The 18560-nt window shown below is 47.9% G+C and overlaps 1 pseudogene; it reads left to right on the top strand.

Annotated features, from left to right (window-relative positions):
• The first annotated feature begins 16536 nt into the window (after window positions 1-16536).
• On the top strand, window positions 16537-17875 carry LOC149327558 (uncharacterized; annotated as a pseudogene).
• Window positions 17876-18560: the final 685 nt, after the last annotated feature.

Genomic DNA, 18560 nt, shown 5'->3' with positions numbered 1-18560 from the left:
TCAAGAAACGCTGAATCGTATGACATTATCCGCAACATTCCGTGGCAACTTTTACGCAGCACCCGATCATTTCAGACACGCGGTACCGACTGCTACTACTACGCCAATGGCTTTTCGACCGATCGCGAGCTGCATACCCTGTCGGTAATATTGGGGTCCCCGTCTAATAAATGTTCTTTCGTCTACCACTCTGCCCGTGAGCCTTGTCTCTGTCCTTTCGAGGGCTTTGGCTCCCATCACTCTTAAATAAATTATTCGCTCTCTCTCCCTCAACAGAGAAAACGCAAACGTGAGCCGGAGCACAAGACAAGCGAGCGAAATCGAAGAAGCGGAGCACTGGGCCACACGCTCTCGCGACGTGGCCTTGTCGTTGTTGTTGTTGTCCTCTGATGTGCCTCTCCATTAGAGGTCAACAACAGCGACAACATGGCGTTCTTCCGGATTACTCGGCACACTTCATCATCAACTCGGCAATATATCAGTGCGTGATGAACGCTTCTCAGGCCGATCTTCAAAATGCGTAGCAGATGTCTTCTGGAAGACATCGGTGGTGCTGTTGAGGACATCGGCAGGTACGAGACTTCGTGAACTTGATGCTCTGGAGGCCCGAGTATAGGCGTGTGTTACGAAACCCGCTAACACCGTTTTGGAGCGCATCCGGCAGTGGGAAGGAAGCACAGGACCACCACAGGACTTCGGTACCTCAGGACCTCGGGATTATTGAGGACCACTGAACGGAACCTCGGCACGCAGGACCATACTGAGCAGCCCGAACTTCGGGTCCGGTCCTGGTACCTCAGGATCGTTCCTTGCTGAAGGACCTCGAGCCACACACAGACTGGCCACCATCTCCTTCAGCTGCGGCCACCGTGATCAGCTGCGGACACGTGATCACATGAGGTGAGCACTGGCGACCACTACCGAAAGGGCCCCGCTACCACATGCACTAATGGGTTTAGGCTCAATCGCTCTTTCAGGTACGTGTGGTGGCGACAGAGATGTGGGCTGCGTGCATGCGTTAGCGCTGACAACGTTGTGGCAGACACTTGGCACTGCAGCAATTTGCCGCAGCGTTTATTGTGTGAGCAGACTTTCATGACCAACCAATAGCTGCTATCTGCCAGGGTGGCAGGGTGGGTGCCCTGTCTATCCAGTGTCCAGAACGCACTCAGCTTTACAGGCGCCAAGCCGTGTGTAGTTGCACGATACGCCATAGCTTTCGCTCTCTAACTAGGTTCAGCACAAACTGCAGCTAATTTTATCTGCGTTTCACGGCGTCGCCGTTGTCCCTCGTAACCAGCTCCGCACCCGGGGCAGCACGCTGCTCTAGCTGCGGGCTTCTGGTGCCATTTCTTCCGCACGCCCAAGCCGAAACGCATAGCCGCCGCCGTTCGCCAGTGTGTTTACCCCCCCCCCCCCCCCAACCTTCTTCTTCCGTGGCGGCGACCGCGCGATAGCGAGCGGTGTTCTCCGGTTGCCGAAGCGTCGGATTGACATCAGCGGATCACGGTGCGTGCATTCCAGGTCAAAACGCAAAGCCACGTTCACTTGACTTGATAGAAGCGTCAGCGGCATCAGTCAGTTGCTGTTATCTCTTCGCCGGGCAACATTCCTACGCGCCCACGCGCTGCCTCCCGCGACGTCCCGATAGCTTAATTGCTCTCTTCGCTCCTCCTCCAATGCCACTCCTGTCCGCCGAAATGACAATCACTGACAATCAAGAACTGTTTGTGAAGTGTTTCTTGAAGAAAGAATATGTGACAGAAATAAGTTTTTTGTTTTGTACATACATGTCTTCCTAGAATTCTTTCCCCTAATCTATCAAAAAGCTGAAACAGCTGATGAGCCGAGCTCCAATTTCGCATTAGGAAGTAGCGTAAGTGTCGGCCACTTTTTTCCTCAGTATCCAGGAAGTACAACTTTGTCCACGCAAATGAACCCAATGAACGCCCGCGGCCTATTACTGAAAAATGAAAATTGGTTGTGAGGAAAGTAAATGACGCAGTAACTGTCTCACCTATCTCGGTGGACACCCGAACCGCGCCTAAGGGAAGGGATAGAGGGAGTGAAAGAAGGGAAGAAAGAGGTACTGTAGTGGTCTCCGAAATTTTTTCTACCACCAGGGGATCTTAACGTGCACTGACATCACACAGAACACGGGTGTCCTTTACATATCGGCTCCATCGAAACGCGGCCGCCGTGGTCGAGTTCGAACCCATGTACTCCGACTCATTAGAGGAGCGCCTAAACCACTCAGCCACCTTGGCGAATAATTGCTTCACTGCCCCGTTTCTGCCACAGCTTGGTCAACGCCAACGCATGCAGCGCACTTTTGTGACCACTTGCAAGTAGCGAGGTGTCCACTAACCCAGAGCGACAATCATGGGCCTTTCTTTGACTATCTCAAAGGCTTAACGTTCAGATGCGGATTTGTCGGTGTAGGAGGATAATAATCGTTTCGCACTAAAACGACTTTCAGGAAGCGAATGACGCCACATCTCTCTTCTTGGTAGGCACCTCTGGCAAGAAGGCGAATGAAAGAAGGAAAAGGAGTGCCATAGTGGAAGGGGGAGGGCGACAATTTCGACCTCATGAGGGGTTCTTTAATGCGTTCTGGAATCACAAAGCACACATAGGAGTCTTCCGCGTTTCGAATCCATCGAAATGCCACCTCTGCTTGCTGGAGTGAACCCGCTTTCTTCAATGGTCTACGCAATGAGCCACCTTGACGTTAAATCGGTTGTCTCTAAAGCAAACCTTTAGTAACATTTGTCAATACTCGGTGCAGTGCGCATCTGAAAATTGCCTTCGATGTGAGGAGCGCCACTGTAAGTGTCATTTTCTGGGTGGACACCACGACCATGCCGTGAGGGAAAAGTTTAAAGGAGAGAGCAAGGATGAATGCAAGAGGTGTCATAGCGGTTCGTGTACTGTGCGATGGCAGTGCATATTAAAGAACCCCAGGTGGTCGAAATTTTCGGAGCCCTTCACTACAGCGTCCCTCATAACCTGAGTTGCTTTGGGACGTTAACCTCCAAACAATCAGCCAATCGCAGCGATTGCACAGAACACGCCTGCCTTGTGTGATACCAGTGGGTGCTAAAATTACGGAGGCCACAAATTACATGCTGAGAATGCGAAAGCCTTAGTCTCTCATCATGGGCCGCTAGTTAACTATATTTGATTACTATTTAGTACTGATCTCGCAGATACCACGGTGAAGGCCATTAGGTCAAAGGCATTTCGGTTGAAAGCGTTAAGGCTGAAGACTTCACACTAGAGGCATTTGTTATATGAACCCTAATGTGTTTGTGGAGTGTTAACGTACCAAAGCAACTGAGGCTATCAGGGACGCCGTAGTGAAGAGGTCCAGAAATTTCGACCACCTGGGGTTCATTCACGTGCACCGACATCGCACATTACATGGCCCTATAGAATTTCGCCTCTCGAAATTCAACCTCCGCGGCCAGGATCTAGCCTGCATATTTCGGCTGAGCAGCCGAGTGCCATAACCACTGAGCGTCAACCGCGGTTTATTTGAAGCTGTTATCTGATGTGTGTGTAGCAGAAATATTCTCTTCGGAAGCACTCATCGGCAGCTATAAGTGCTCAGATTTTAGTTTCTTCGCTTTTCCTTAATCTTCGACACGGACAAGTGTAGAACCAAACGGGCTAACTTCTTTCCTGCTCGCCTGCAGGTTCTGCACGTTATGTCGTTTCTTCGTTGTCATGGAAACAGCCAGCAGAGGCGTCTGGTGGATCTGCGTGGCGCTGCGGTTTCCGGGTCTGCTCCAGTCTCGCACATGGAGCCTCAGGCGCCGCTCCACCGCTCCATATTAGCTCAGCCCGGAGAACATGTACAGGTTTGCCTGCCACGGCAGCCCGCGCAGCAACTCAGCTACCTGACGGTGGTTTGTGTCTGGCTCTCCGTACAAATATGGCTCACAGTGGAAGATGTTGCAGCTTTAAATCTTTAAGGATGTTATTGTTCTTTGAAAAGCCGGCGTGGCTGTTTGCTTTTGTGTAGGAAATCTGCGGTTGTGCCATGTTGACTGTTGGCGTTTACTTGAACCCGTCGCTGATTTCAAGCTTTCTTTTGTCCGTACAGGTGCCGTCAGAAGTAAATCGAAAGCAATATTAACGAAAATATTTAATCATTGCCCCGCCAATTCATGCATCTGTGAATACATATGTGCAGCCTAATTGCGATTGTGCGAGTTGCACTGCGCACCAACAAACATAGACCATTATGCTTTAGATTTAAAGAAATGAAATTTTTGCGACGAAGCCGCCTTCCATTTACTTTTGACGTCGAGTGTACATTTCCGCTCCTCTTCACATTGTGCAGGACGTTGGTGTCTTGTTGGTCGTGCAAACAGGTGAAACACGAATAGTCAAAGAACGATGTGAATGAAAGTTGCTCTACTGAAAATTACGGCTAGGGACATAAAAGACAGTAGTTTATGTAACAAACAGGAAGTAACGAAGCTTATATCAAGAGTACGCACTTGATGTCAGCAGTATAACCGAAAAGGGATGGCCATCAGGGCTGCCTTCGAAAGGGTGAATGTAGCGCAGTGTGCTAGGGAGTCGGTGAGTGCGCTCGCTTGAAAACCACACTTACGTTGAAAGCACAGCAGCGAGAGGGAATCGGGGAAAAGCTGTCCACCACAATGCGCATAGATTTTTACGGCTGAGTGTTACGCCATCGTGGTCGCTCTGGAGGAAAATATAAAGAAAATAGGGAAGTATTATCTGCACTAAAGCAGATAATACTGAGCGCACCACTGAGACTATAATAATACTGATAGCACTACACCAGTTATGCAGTTTCACCATTACTTGCTGATTATAATACATTATAAAGCGAGAGCCACAACGGATGAAAATAGCCTGAAATAACCAACACAAGCCCAGAAAGAGCGATCAGACATAAACATCACTCATAAAGATTCCTTCAATTCCTTCATAAAACCCTCAAGCTCATGATAGTCCTTCAAGGTCATGATAGTCCTTCAAGTTTACGATAGTCCTTCAAGTTGACGATAGTCCTTAAAGTTTATGCTATACACCTTTCCAACCTGGGCGCTGCCACATTGTTTCCGGCGGCGGAACCGGTTTCCAGCAGTCCTGAGAGGAGGAGTTCCGCCGCTTCCACCGTGCTAGCGCGAGGTGCGCACTGCAGTCCAGGGAACAATATGGCAGCGCCCAGGGAGCCCTTTTAGAAAGGTCTATAGTCCTGCAAGTATATGCTATAGTCCTTCAAGTTCATGATAAATGTCTTCAAGTTCATGATATCAGTTAATGACAGTCCTTAAAGTTCATGATCCCTGAAATAGCAGTCAAGCATTATTCTTTAATGCACCCAACTCCAGTCACTTAGGAAAAAGTTGCTCGCAATCTAATAATCAACACTTCCAATCGTATCTTTCTTAAGCTCTTCTTGTGTTTTTAACTTTTATAAGAACCATACCTTTTATATAAGTTGTTTTATTAAACATTTAGTTATTTTACACAATGCACAAACCTTGCGTTAGGCCGGGGATGGCTGTATTTGCTTATGCCGCAAATTCACTACACAACAGAGGATGTTTGCAGACTACGTGGTCACAAGGCTGCAAGGCAGGATTACATGGTTATGGTTGGGAACAGACAGCTGTCCGGCAGTGCACGTAACCTGCTTGGCTGGTGCTGATGATGATGACGATAGTTGACTCGTTCTGCCACCACCGTAAACAAGTACTACGACCTGAGCACGTGGTCAAGAAAATCCATCTGGTCCGATGCTTTCCACATGGCCGAAGATTGGTTGTTACTGGGGCTACGCTCGTTAGCGACACTGCTAAGAGTGTCGGGCGAAAGCGCACAACTTTGGCTGCAAGAGCTACAAGGTTTGAGTTAGGTTATAGTCGTTTCTGTCAGTAAAGCATTCCTTTCTCGTTTGTTGCCTTTTTTTGTCTCTGTAATAACATAAAGTGAGTATGAGGAAATAAAACACGCAGTAAGCATGTACCTCTTGGTGGACACCTCAACCGCGCCATGACCGAAGGGATGAAGGTAGAACTACACTTCAAGGAAGAAAAAGGGAAAGAGGCGCCATGGTTGAAGGGTCCCAGTTAATTTGGGCCCCCTGCTCTTTAGTAACCGGTGTACAACACGCACCGCATGTGCGTCCGTTGTACTATTTTGCCTATGCCCACCACCGTGGGTCAGTAGCAAGGGGGCTCTCGAGCCTCCTAATATGGCGTCGCTCACATCCCATGTGTCGCTACCATCCTTTACCACAATAAAATCCCTATAATGCCACCACCAACATTTACAACCTGTATAGTGCCTACGCAGCCGACTGGTGCCAGTAAAGATCGCCCTTGACCTCCTTCCCAGGCACATATTTCACATGGATGGCACATAAAACACTCGGAAATGTTTTCTGTTTCTGAGCTATTCCCCAATCTTAAGCGCGGACAAATTACTGTCTACCAAACGCGTTGGCATTCCTTCCCACTTGCAGGTGCGGGAGTGGATGCCGCTTTTTGGTTGTCGTGGAAACAGCCAGCAGAGGCGCGCGATGGATCTCCGTGGCGCTCGGTGCGCCTTCCACGTCTACGGCATTCTCGCGCAAAGAGCCCGGCGCGCAGCTCCATCGCTCCCATTTGCGCAGCACGAAAAACATGTCCAGGCGTGGTTTCCACGGCAGCCCGCTCACCTACTCAGCCAACCGACGGTGGTGAGTATCTGGCTCTCCGTACAAATATGGCGTACAGAGCAATAGGACGCGTCTTTGATCTCTGTAGGCGCCGCGGTGGCTCAGTGGTTATGGCGCTCGGCTGCTGACCCAAAGACGCGGGTTCGATACCGGCGCCCGCGGTCAGAATTCGTTGGAGGCGAAATAGTGCACGTTGAAGAACTCCAGGTGGGCGAAATTTCTGGAGCCCTTCCCTGCGGCGTCCCTCATAGCCTGAGTCGATTTGAGGCATTAAACCCCCATAAATCAATTCAAATATTTGATCTGTGATGACGTTACTGCTGTTTCAAGAAGAGGTGTGGCTGCTGCATGATGGGCACAAAATGTTCGGCCGTGCCATAACGGCACCTATAGAGGAGGAAATATTTCGTCAACTCTTGGCACTGGTTCGAATCTGTCGCCGATGTCCAATGCTCTTTTTCTGTTCATATCCGCCTCTCTTCATACTGCGCAGAGCGCAGGAGTAATTTGACACCGCACAAGCTGGTGAAACACGCCACGTCTAAAGCACACGTTATGAATGAATGTTTGGATAGTGCAGATGGGTGGTTGATAGTGCAAAAAGCGGACAGTGGAAAAAACGATTGGTCAAAAAACAAACGCGATGTAAGGATGAACCTTGTTGATACGTAGTGGACGAAATTTATATGCGCAGTACTACAGAAAATGAATTGTCGTCAGTACTCTTTTCCAAAACATAGTAAATGCAGCACATGGAGGTAGGGAGCCGGGTGACCACATGTGGTCAGTACGTTCTCTTGAAAACCGCCTTGTGTTAGAAGCAAGGTAGTGCTAGGGAAATGGGAAGAAGCTCTCTTCCTCACTGTGCGCGGATAATAAACGAGAGCTTAAAAGACATTATTATCGGCACTGGAGCACTATAAGCATGCTGACAGCACTACACTCGAAAACAGCAGTCATACCATTACTTCGCGATAATACACAGTAAAGACCGAGCCACAGTGGTTGTTTTTTTATATATGGCACTGCACAAAGAGCCGTGTGCATCGAGAACTACCAGGAGTCTGCGAATTTAAAGTAGAGGATGACCTTCTGCATATATGGAAATTAATCCAGTATGCTAGCACTATCCCTTTTTGCTCTAAGGCCCATTTTAAATATGAAGCTATACATGTCTTATTTTATTGCATATGATACCATCAGCAACAATGTACCGCATGAAACATGTGCGGCAAAAGCCTCCGAAGGGTGAATAGCTGCAGTCAGTGTGGCAAAAATGTGCACTGCGGCAGCCCCGCAAGAGACCGCAGCCTCTTAAAACTTTGCTATCGTCAAAAGCGTTCTCCGTTGGTTTTCTATGGCAGTCTTGAGCAATAGAGAAAACATTGTTGCTACACATCTCAATCAAGGGCCATTACCTCCAATATTTCCATAACAGTACCTCACAATTTTCTAATATTCAAAATTTTTGTTCAAATTTGTTGGACCTGATTAATCATTGGTCACGACAGGCTGCTCAGGAACAGCAGCCTGGTTCACTCAAGACCCGCTGTGACAGCACCTGCCATCGCAGGGCAGTTGCGCGTCGCTTGACCGCTGCACCGATGGGCCTAGAGTCACCATTCCAAAAGTGTTAGCCATTTTTTTCCCGCGGCTTACGTGTTCTCGGTAGGATTGCCCTGTAGCTAGAAAGGTAGCAAGAAAACCTTTCGAAGCGTCAAAGGTTGCGAGGAAAGTATGAATTCTTCAATGGGCGGTAAACTGACAACTTCCATTTCCGCTTCTACCCAAAACATCTCCTTTCTATGGTATCGGGAATGCATAAGTGTGTAAAGGGTGCATCGCAGTGCTTGTCGTTTCCTATGTACGCTAGTTAAATTAGACATCGTGACAGCTGAAGAGTAAAGCAAAATTAAATTATTCCATGTTGCTGCTTTGCCCGCATGCCCATTCCAGTGTGTAATTTTTAGAGCTATATAGTACTCTGGGCTTTGTTAGCTCGCGGTAAACGCGATGGTGTACACACATGTGCGCGCAAGATTAGGTGCACCCTATAATGTGCCGCCTGGGATCACGTGATAATGGTGCCGCCTGCAGGTTCCCACAGGATATATCCTTGATGGCTCCGGAAATTTCGACCACCTGTGGTTCTTTAATGTCAGTGCACGTTAACGAACCCCAGGTGGTCGAAATTTCCGGAGCCTTTCACTACGGCGTCTCTTATAGCCTGAGTTGCTTTGGGACGTTAAACCCCAATAAACCAAACCGATCTCAACTCTTGTCTTCTTGTGCCTTTGTAAGAATGCAAATGTACCAATGCCGTTGGGTATTATCATTACGGGAAGCCAAGATATCTCTGTCAAGATATCTCTTGAATGTAGCAGGGTTATTCTCTGATTTAACAGAGAAATACGAGGGGGTACCCAAAAGAAACCGGACTAAATATTTTGGTCGGCAAAGCTTCTGTGGTACCGCGTTTTGCCACTAGGAGCGCATAGAACGAACATTCCAGAGTCAGTAAGCCGAGTGCCATCGTTGAAGGAGGTCAGACTAGTTTAGGCAGAGTTTTAGAGTGACGACTGTTTTGTATGAATGTCGTTTTTGCAATGGCTGATTTTCGTGAACAGCGTGCGCCGGTGAAATTCTGATTTTTGCTCGGAAAAAGTTGAATGGAAACTCTTGAAATATTAAGAAAGACGTACAAGGACGATGCTATGGGGACAACTCAAGTTTTCCTGTATCGAATCCTGAATCAAAGCAACAATCATGCCAATGGAAAACTTCAAATTCACCTCGCCTCAAGAAAGCTCGTCAGGTGAAACCAAACCTCAAAACAATGCTGATTTGTTTTTTCGACGTGAGAAAAGTCGTCCATTGAGAATTTGTTCCGCAGGATCATACAGTTAGCCAGGCTTTCTACTTGGATGTTTTGAAAAGATTGGGCAACAGTGTTCGGTGGAAGCGGCCAGATTTGTGGTGGTCGGGTGACTGGTTTTTCCATCATGGCAATGCCTCTGCTAACACAGCCCTGTCTCCACGACAATTTTGGACCAAAAATGGCATGACCCCTATTCCTCAACCCTCATACTCTCCCGAACTTGCCCCGTGCTACTTTCTTTGTTTCCTAGAATGAAAAAATAGGTGAATGGAAAGCGTTTCGCTGATGTTGCTGAGGTGAAGAAAAAAACGACGGAGGCACTGTCAAGCATCACAAAAGTTGAATTTAAACAATGTTTTGAAAAATGGAATGAAAGATTCGACAAGCGTATCATTGCAAGTGGGGAATACTTTGAAGGAGATTGAAGGTCTGTGCTTAAAATGTGAACAAATAAGTTCAAACAAAAATAAGTCCGGTTTCTTTTGGGTACCCCCTCGTATGTCTTTTGCAGGAATGGCACTTCTTTCAATGTGGTACAAAGGAAGAGGACAGTTCGTGCGGCGCCGTGCTCTTAACTTCATGCTCTTAACTTAACTTCCATAGGTATTCCATGAGGCTGCATTCTCGTGTTTCCCAGCAAAGCAAATATTTGGTCACCTGCCTGTTTTTGTGCATGCGAAGCATGTTCATTTGAGGTGCCCACCTTAGCAATGATCGAGTAAGTCTGTTGTAATATGATGAATGATTTCTCCACATTGGCACCTTTGCTGAAATCCAGAAGAATTTCGCAGACTTGAAAACACTAGTAATGTTGCCAATTCAATACACCGGCTCGAACATCTATGCGGTCAATGCAAATATATAAACAAAAAAAGTAATATCGAGTTCTTTAGGCATAGTCCTAATAATCGCCTAAACTGTCTGCAACTCTGTGGGACAGCTTTGCAAGCCGACCACAGTGACCGCGCCATGGTGGCCAGAGCGTGGACGTCTATTTACGACAGACTGGCAATGCTCAATACTCACGTGGCCTCAGAAACCACTGCACATACGGAAAAGCAATGCAATTGTGTATAAGTTCAATTATGCTTCTGAACGAGCCAGTCGTATTCCCCTTCGTTCTTGGCAGTATAATACTAACCTTTATTTAATTTCACATAGAATGGTGTTCATGGAGGACAAGGTAATGGAAGAGACATGGAAGAGGCCTTTGCCCTGCAGCGGACGTAGTGAGGCTGCTGATAATGATAATGGTTTTCATGACTGAACGCAATTTGGGAGAGAGCCTTTTTAAACCGATTTGAGCTGCCTTTTATTTACATGTTTTGTATTCCATAGGCTGTAGAACAACATATTTTGCGTGGTTAGTCCGCTGCTTTGCCTCCTAAACATCTTTTTTACCGCTTCGGACGGACAAGGGCCGAAATCACCTTATGCGTCTGCGATTATTCTTGTTTTTGTTTTAATTTGTTTTGTTTTGCACAAATACAGAGCGCAGGCAGGGAGTCTGGCTTGCGGATGACATTGAGAACCTAGCGAGTAGCGGGGACCGGCTGGCGCCAGCTGGCAAAGGGCAGGATTAACTGGATGGATATGAGAGAGGCTTTTCTCCTGCGGTGGACACAGTTGGGCGTATGATGGTGTGAGATCAAGCATTATATTAATCAGGGATTAGCAGACGTCGAAACGGGCAATGGCGTGAAGCTGCCAACCGCAAAGCCATATAATGGAAGGAACAGCAACTTATGGGTTGGGGTCGGGGTTGGGTTCGAGCACAGCCCTGTTCTTCATCTTCAATTTCTTTGTCAGCCATTGTGACTCCTACTGCTTGTAGCGCAATAGGTGCGTACTGTCTCAGTGTCGGTTGGGTTAGGACCGTAAATAAAAGGCTGATGACCTGGCTCGTAAGGATTATTTCCGGTAGATACGTGCCTTGAACCGCAAAAGAAAAGGTCGAATTAGCCTTCAAGGCTGCATTCTTGCGACAGTGCACATGTGCTTGCGCGTCTTGGTGCAAGTGTTGCTTACCAGCACGCTGGCACCACCGTTAGGACTGGGGCACACAACCGGTCGCTTTTATGCGAAGCATACTAAAATAGCCCAACCCAGCTCCTCGAGCGCGGCGGTGTCGTTACCATTGACCTTTCGTGACCTCCATGTCATACCACGTGATGCGTGACATCACAGCAGATGAAAAACGGGGGCCCAACTCGCGCTGTCGCGCGAGGCGTCGTGACCAAGGATAACCACGTGGTGCGTGACGTCACAGCAGATGAGAAACGGGGGCCCAGCTTGTGCCGTCGCGCGAGGCGTCGCGACCAAGGAGGACCACGTGATGCGTGCCGTAACAACATAGGAGAAACGGGGCCCCAGCTCGCGCCGTCGCGCGAGGCGTCGCGACCAATGTGTTTCCGGCTTCTGCCGCTAGGTGCGCTGTAGTGAACACGTGATGCTGGAGCGGCGGTATACAAGGGGGTGCGCCTGCCTCTACTAGGCGTACACGGGATAGAGATGCCTCCTGGATACAGGGCTGCTCGTTGGAATGGGAAGCAAAAGTTGCGGCGTGCTACAGAGACTGATGAAAAGCGTGGAGAACGTCTAGCCAAGCGGCGTGCTCGATATACAACTCGGCGACAATATGCTTCGCATCTGACTAGGCTTAACCTAAGCTAAGCCTCAGCCATTTTTACTGTTGTGACTGAGGCGTACTCGGTTGGTGAAGGCCAGGTGAAAAAACGACGACAGGACAAACGAAGAAGGGGCTTAAGGTGCGCTACTTACATGGCAGTAAAATACTGCAATAGGGTCATCAGCATAATGCCCTCGCTCAAACAACGGAGAACCCGAACGCTGTGCCTCTCTTCTACCTTATACCCTCGGCGACGGCGGTTCGCGCCGGTCAGGGCATGTCCTCTCTAGTGCTCTTGTTCAGTTCTCTTGTTCAGTATTTTAGTTCAGTTTTTATGTTCAATGTTTTTGTTCATTTCTGTTTAGTTCTCTTGTTCACACTTATTTTTTCTCATAATTGCGAAGAATGTGCAAGTTCGGTGCTATTAAGGCCAGAGTCTCACCTTCCGGGATACCTGTGCACCGTCTTTACCAAAAGTAACCTGACAACGGCGGTAACAGAGGGAAAGGGGGAAGTCGCATACGGTGAGCTGCGCGCATATATTTGGGAAGACTTCATCGCCGAGGCGAGAGAAAGAGCAGCCTTGGAACCTCTGTCCTAGTCTTAATCCTTGCAGGACAGCGCAGGATTGCAAGACATAGTGTCGCTCTCATGTTTCCACCAGTAGTCCAATACGCAATTTCTTGCCGGTACCCGCAATGAATTATGTGTTCCTGCCTGACGTCTAGCATACTAGCCACCGTTTCACACCCGGTCTGAACTCACTGAATTGGGAAGAGGATGTGGAGCGAAGGATCCTTAACCTGGATGTACCCATGCCTCTTGCTTTAAACTACAGTGCTGATACGCTTTTCACGAGGGTATGTCAGAGAGAGGGTTGGCAGATTAGTGGTTTACAGTCTTCCCTAATGCACGGCGCGTTCCTCGTGCAGGCTCTGTATTTGCGCGAATAAGCAGCCCTGGGTGAATGCACATGGCTGCCTAAGAAGAGCTGGGACCACTCCTCGTCCTACGAGCGGCCCTACAACACTGAGCGTGCACACGAGGGACCTGGAGAGTGAGACGGTAAGCTGACGTCGTTGCCGAGTGGCTGCTATGCGGAGGACACGCGAAACACGTTTTTTCACGCTGAAGCACCGTATGCCCCTCTCGTCTTTGAGACATCACCCAATGTTCTCGTCTCTCCTCTATCCTAAGTCTCCAACTGTCCTCTGGTCAAAAATTTAAGCTGCAATGAGATGCGGACTGATCTGGGGAGCACGTAGCTTTAAAACGTTCGCAAAAAGGCTTAGTAATAGAGGAATTACAGCCGTCGCTGTCAATTGGGTTCATTCTAGACCCCTTCAGATTTTCTCTTCTCTCATGTCAGGTAACCACCGCAAGCCAAATATTCCCAAATTGTTCGATTTTAGCCAGAGGTGCGGTGTACTTATGTCAGCTCCTGTGGCATCGCCCCGCCTTTCAGTACACTTTTCTTGCTTTTTGCCACCCGGAATGTTTCATGAGGCGCTGCCAGTGATGTTGCTATACTGAGTATCTGTGTTGTAGGCGTTACCGAAAAAAAGTAACTAAATACGTTACGCGTTACGCTAAGAAAAAAAGAACGCGTTACCACCCTACGTTACCTACAAAAAAGGTAACGCGTTACCGTTACCGAAAAAAAGTATCGCACGTTACTTTACCGTTACTCTATGGCCATAAATTTTAATCAGTGCGTCTTCGCTGTAACTGTAACCTATAACTCGTCTTCTCTACAAGGCTTGTGTGGTGGCGCCAAAACAAAGAAGGACACCAAGGTTCGTGGCCGGCGGCGTGCCACCAAATGACCCCCGTTTATTCCGGTGACGATGTTTGGTTGGTTGGTTTATGGGGTTTAACGTACCAAAGCGACTAAGGCTATGAGATACGCCGTAGTGGAGCGCTCCGGAAATTTCGACCACCTGGGGTTCTTTAACGTGCACTGACATCGCACAGTACACGGGCCTCTAGAATTTCTCCTCCAAAGAAATTCAACCGCCGCGGCCGGGATCGAACCCGCGTCTTTCGGGTCAGCAGCCGAGCACCATAACCACTGAGCCACCACGGGGGCGGTGACGATGTTTATATACACATGAAAGTGGGTGGTGCTCGCGATGTATGATAAGAACAGCGCATGCATGATAAGGCTAACGTCCTCTATACACAACAGCTTCTTTTCCAACCAAAAGATCTCAAACCCTGACGACACGCTCATATTCTTCAAGCGAATGGCAACTCCGGATGGTCGCACTCTGCTTGCAACAGGGTCTAGGCAGGAAAAGGAGGGAGGCCGTCCTTAGTCACAGTGCTGTGGGGAGTGCGTTGTTCCTTGTTCTGGCTAAGGCAGAAGGGGAAAGGGGGATAGACTGTGACGGGAGAAACTTGGTTGGTTTGGTTTGGTTTATGGGGTTTAACGTCCCAAAGCGACTAAGGCTATGAGAGACGCCGTAGTGGAGGGCTCCGGAAATTTCGACCACCTGGGGTTCTTTAACGTGCACTGACATCGCACAGTACACGGGCCTCTAGAATTTCTCCTCCAAAGAAATTCTAGCCGCCGCGGCCGGGATCGAACCCGCGTCTTTTGGGTCAGCAGCCGAGCACCATAACCGCTGAGCCACCGCGGAGGCTGGGAGAAACTTGGAGCGACAGTGTTGTTCAGCAGAAAATATTTGGAAACTTTAGTGTGAGGTAGCTGACTACTCCCGGCACAGGAATTAACAAAGGCCCATTTCCTTTTTTCCTCTACTTCGGTGCTACAGCCGATTGACTGCAATCCCCTTTTCTGTGCTGTACCATAGTACTCTTTCGACGGCTCTCTTGGGGCCATCTTGAAGTAAAGTGGCGACATTCCTGAGTTTACTCAGAAGAGGGAACTGCTTTCACAAAGAATGCGAGAGTGTCGCCTGGAAACGAGATTTTTGGCTGGAAAACAAGCTTGCGGAGAAACTGACTTACAGATTTCTGCAAATGGTCCATTGGTGGCTCGGCAAGCGTCCAGTGTTTAGATAGTTGTGTGTGAGAGTGGTTTGGGGGTGAAGACAAGTGTGTGAATGCGTGTTCGCGCTTTTTTTTTTAGTTGAGTGCGTCGTCAAGGGCAGGTGTTTTCTGGCATACATGCGAGCCGCAACAAGGGTCGTTGAGAGCACGCGTAGGTTTTGTTTATTTGCAACATCATTTTCGGCGTTTTTTTTCTGAAAAAGATGCGGAGGGGGACAATTCAAACAAAAAGTAACTAGTAACGTGACACTTCACGTTACCGGAAAATGTCAACGCAAGTACGTTACCCGTTACAGTTCCGAAATGGTAACGAGTACGTTACTAAGTTACCGAAGAAAGTAACGCGTTACCGGTAACGCCGTTACTTGTAACGCGTTACCGACAACACTGCTCAGTATTCTTGAGTTGCTTCGTAACACTCGCTGTTCACAGATACATTGTTCCCCCTTATGGATAGAAAGTCCGCAATAGTGTTCACTTTAAAATAGGCCCCACCGTTAATGGCTGAATGGAAAGATTCCTGCAGAATCACCTGGAGAGTGTGAACACTGGGTTATGATTCACCAGCTTTTCACACTTAAGACGATAAATATCAACACTGCTATGCAGGCAGCAAAGCAGCGCGCGCTAGTAAATGGTCTCAAAATAGAGTTAGACAATGATTAGACAATGTTTAACCTCTTGTGAAAGGGGGTTTGCGTTGGAGTGCTTTAAAAAGCGAAAATATGCACGAGGTACAGGCGATACGAACCTGGCAGCACTCAGTAGAATAATTTCTTGACTGGCAAGCGCGTTATTTCTGTGAACAACCACTAAGTTCAGTGACGTCACAATGACTAGGGCAAGTGCACCTCAACGTCACTCGACACGGATGGAAAGCATTTGAAAACATGTTCAATTATATTCCACTAAACCGCTTTCTAGAATTATCTCCCAGCACCCATGAAACAAATCGTATTGTTTGTTCAGATTCCAAACTTCTTTCTTGTGCCCCTTAAAACAAGTGGACATGTCTGCGTCTCTCAAAGGGTACAACGGCAGCGGTTTGCGGTGTTCATCGTATTCGGAGCAACAATTCCAACCCACTACCTATATCAGTGAACGTGACACAAATCCGGCATTCTGACGCTCTCATAGACCATAATACTTCACCTTTTTTTCCATGATTCTGATATAGCACTAGAAGTTCTCTGGTCTGCAGTAAAAGCCCCGGCCCTGGGCTGTCCTCCAGCCTTCTCTCCAATTAAACGAATGTTCTTTACTTTTACCCCACGACCTTTTGGTGCTTGCTTTGGTGCTTGAGTGGGCTCGGCGGCACTACTAGCATGCGGTGCGCTAATCCTTTCGTCTTCATTGTGCAGCTCGCCCTTGGACTGTTTCATCATGGTACTGCCAGCGGCATCGAACCTTCCGAGATAGCCTGGGTGACCTCGCCGGTGAACGAAACTCGTTCCCATGCGTGCGATTCCCTGACGTCAGCGGAATTTCTTCGACCACATCATCCGGGAGCAGCAACGTGCGAGCACATTTCTACGCATGATCTGCTGGGAGCGCCACCACATGAATGGGCTACATATACCCTTCCCAGGAATTGCATCGGCAGTGGGCTCGGCGGCACTACTAGCATGCGGTGCGCTATCCTTTCGTCTTCATTGTGCAGGTGAGCAGGCGTTTTGGCAAATGCTTCCGCTCTAGCGACCGTTTCTTGGTAGTGCTGCCGTGCCCGCAGCTGTGTCTTGAAGTGTTTGATGTTGTTGTATTCCTGTGCAAACTCCTCCTGTTGTCAGGGGACGTTGAAACAAATCCCGGCCCTGAAATGGCACAAATCGCTAAACAACTGAAGGATATTGCGGAAGATATTAAAGAAATAAAGGAAAAACGGCTGACAGACATAGAAAACAAGTTAGATGCCATAACACTTCTAGAAACTAAAGTGCAGTCTTGTCAAACTGAGATTTCTCGCATGAATCACGTAATAGAAATACTGGAAAAAAAAAGATGATCTTGAGAACAGGAGCAGGAGATCCAACTTAATTGTTTATGGGCTACCAGAAGATGAAGAAGAATCAACCGAAACTCTGGAGCAGGCTGTCAACAAAAGTATCATTCAAGATACCTTAAAGCTCGATCCAGTTGCCTTTGAACGTATTCACCGGTTAGGCAGGCCGCAGGCTAATAAGACTAGACCGGTAATTTTTAAACTACTGGATGCCCGTAACAAGTCGGCAATCCTGAAGCAAGGTTTTAAACTTAAAGACACGAAATATGCCATTGGGGAAGATTTCTCTCCGAGAATTCGAGAAATCAGAAAAAAACTGTGGAACAGAGCCAAAGAAAATCGACAAAAAGGGGACAAAGTTTCGCTTGCCTTCGACAAATTATTTATAAACAGCTGTGCCTTTGTTTGGGATGACGAAACGAACGAGAAAGTTCCGCTGAAAAAAAACGAAGAGCAGGAGGAGACAGTCGAAAAAAGGAGCCCACCAACGACACGGGGAAGAGCGCGATTAAAGCACTGACCATCATAAATGTAAACGCAAGGAGCATAGTAAACAAAGTAGAATCTTTAGAAAATCTATTAATTGATCGGGAACCTGATATTGTCGCCGTCACGGAGACTTGGCTTTCACCAGAAATTTCGAGTCATGAAATCGCACCACCCAACTACTCAGTCATACGGAAAGACCGAGACTCCCGTGGCGGTGGTGTGGCTCTCTTGATAAAGAAAACCCTGCCGTTTGTTACGCTCCCAGATGTGTCAGGTGCTGAAAGCGTATTCTGCAGACTTCTCTGCAACAATACTACTGTCTGTGTAGGCTGTCTGTATAGGAGCCCCTCTTCAGGAGATGAGTGCATTTCTGTCATTCATGACTTCCTTCAACAATATGCTTGCAGCACTAGAATTATTCTCATGGGTGACTTTAACCTTCCGGACGTGGACTGGATAACTATGCAACACACATCATCATCTTCAGAAGCTCTTTTTGACTTAATGCTCTCCTTTAATCTCCACCAAATTATCCTACAACCAACGCGCAAGCATGGATCAGCAAACAATATCCTCGATCTTATACTAATCAGTGATCACTTTCCAGTACACCAAGCGCAGACAGAAATCATCGAAGGCATCTCTGATCACAACATACCATTATGTTTGTTACCTCTAGACTGCTCAATACAAAAACGATCTGATGTCAAGACGACACTGAACTTCGATAAGGCTGATGATGCCAGCATATTAACCTACCTCGCACATGAATTTGAAGCATTCAGTGAAATGGTATCCGACCCCTCAATCAATATTAACAGGGTTTGGCTTCATTTTAAGACTA

Source organism: Amblyomma mixtum, chromosome 10 (assembly GCF_055824585.1).
Source record: "Amblyomma mixtum isolate Tamu chromosome 10, ASM5582458v1, whole genome shotgun sequence".
NCBI lineage: Eukaryota > Metazoa > Arthropoda > Arachnida > Ixodida > Ixodidae > Amblyomma > Amblyomma mixtum.
The sequence above is the reverse complement of the archived record's forward strand: the minus strand, read 5'-3'. Positions and strand labels throughout refer to the sequence as shown.